The following is a 1,828-nucleotide window of genomic DNA, read 5'->3' on the forward strand; positions in this document are numbered from 1 at the left end:
TCTCTCGGCCCTCGGCGGGGCGCTCTCGACGCCGCCCCGTCTCTCTCGCTCTCTTTCTCCCCGGCCGCCGCGCCGCCGCTCGGCGACGCGGCCCCCGGCGAGGACGAGCTCCGCCCCAGCGGCTCGCTCCGGGAGCGGGGAGCTACGGAGCGCTCCCCGAGTCTGCATTTAGGGGGACGAAGGCCCTCGGGCGCGGCCACGACGGCCACGGCCACGACGACGGGCCTGCGAGGCGACCCCAGCCGCGCCGCCGGGGTGGCAACCCCCGGGCGGCGATTGATCGTCAAGCGACGCTCAGACAGGCGTAGCCCCGGGAGGAACCCGGGGCCGCAAGTGCGTTCGAAGTGTCGATGATCAATGTGTCCTGCAATTCACATTAATTCTCGCAGCTAGCTGCGTTCTTCATCGACGCACGAGCCGAGTGATCCACCGCTAAGAGTTGTCTGGCTTTCGGCACCGAACCCCGCACACGGGCGGAGGGGGCCCCTTTTTTTCTCTCTCGCCGAGGGGGCACGCACGCGGGCCGCCCCCGGCTTCGACCGTACGAGCACACAACGCAACGAACCGAGTGGGGGGGGAAAGAAAAACCATCCGAGAGCGAAACGCCCAACGGAACGCTCCGAAGGTCGGCGGGAAAGGCGGGGGGACCCGCGTCCCCGACCGCCTCCCCCCGCCGCTACGAGCGAGGGGAGACGCCGCCGGCAAACTGTGCCGTCCTCCGGAGGCGGCCCAGGCGCCCGGGCTCGGCCCGGCCTCCGCACGGAGGAGGCACGCGGCGCGCGCCGGACCGCGGGGGGACACGGCGGCCCGCCCGGCCTCGCTGCAACGGGACGACGGGACGCACGCGGCCGGGGGCGCGGCCGTCGGCCCCCGCGCGCGCCGCTCTCCCTTCTCACCGCCGCTCCGCGGACCCGCGGAGCGCCGCCGCGCCACCGCGCGGCCGGCTCGCTCTCTCTCCCCAGCGGCCTTGCCGCGCTCGAGACGGCACGCGACGGCCACCGCCCAACCGGCAACGCCCCCCGCGGGACCGCTCCCGCCGGGAAGGGCGAGCGCCCGGCGGACGCGCTCCGCCGCCGGCGCCGGAGGCGGGCGCCGCACCGAGACCCGAGCCGGCGTCGCGAGCGCCCGGAGCCTGCCGGACGGCTGACCCGCCGCCGCAACGGCCGCACTCCCGGGACCGCCGCCGCCTCGCACCGTCACGGAGCCCCTTTTTCCTCGGGCACGCGCGGCCCAGGGGAAGGCGTGCGGCGCCGAGCCGGGGGGGTAGGCGGGGAGGGGGGCAGCGACGCCCGCCCTTTTCTCCCCGCTGACCGGGCGGGGAGACCGGGCGGGGAAGCGCCCCCCCCCCCAACCCCCCACGGCCGCCGCGCGCACGACCTTCCTCCGGGGCTCCGCGAGCGGACGGAGAAAAGGGCGACGGGGAGGCGGCGGGCGGGGCCCGGGCCGGGACCGCCGCCGGCGACGGCGGGCGCCGTCCGGCCGGCCGTCCCCGCTGGCGGGGGACACTCGCCGAGCGGCGCCGCCGCCGCTCGGCACGGGGCCGCCCGCGCTCGCGGACTCTCCGGCGACGGAGGGACCTGCCGAGCGCTCGGCCCCGGGCGGGCAGGCGGTCGCTGAGCCGGGGACGGCCGGCGACCGGCGCCGCCGGCGCGCTCGAGGAGAAGGCCGTCGAGGGGAGAGAGACGGCGCGGCCGCGCCGCGCGCGGCGCCGCACCCCAGAGACCGCAGAGGCGGCCGAGGAAGGAGGAGAGCGCGGCGGGCCCCGGCGGCCGCAACCCCGCAGCTGAGGAAGGGGCGAGAGAGCGCGCGCTCTCTGCCGGCGTCGCCC

At 78.1% G+C, this 1,828-nt stretch overlaps 1 non-coding gene across 1 annotated transcript; it reads right to left on the reverse strand.

Annotated features, from left to right (window-relative positions):
• Positions 1–288: 288 nt before the first annotated feature.
• Positions 289–441, reverse strand: LOC146764486 (5.8S ribosomal RNA). The gene has a single exon (XR_014950829.1). It is a non-coding gene; the product is annotated as a 5.8S ribosomal RNA (ribosomal RNA).
• Positions 442–1,828: the final 1,387 nt, after the last annotated feature.

Source organism: Lonchura striata, chromosome 33, assembly GCF_050655825.1.
Source record: "Lonchura striata isolate lonStrDom1 chromosome 33, ASM5065582v1, whole genome shotgun sequence".
Lineage (NCBI taxonomy): Eukaryota > Metazoa > Chordata > Aves > Passeriformes > Estrildidae > Lonchura > Lonchura striata.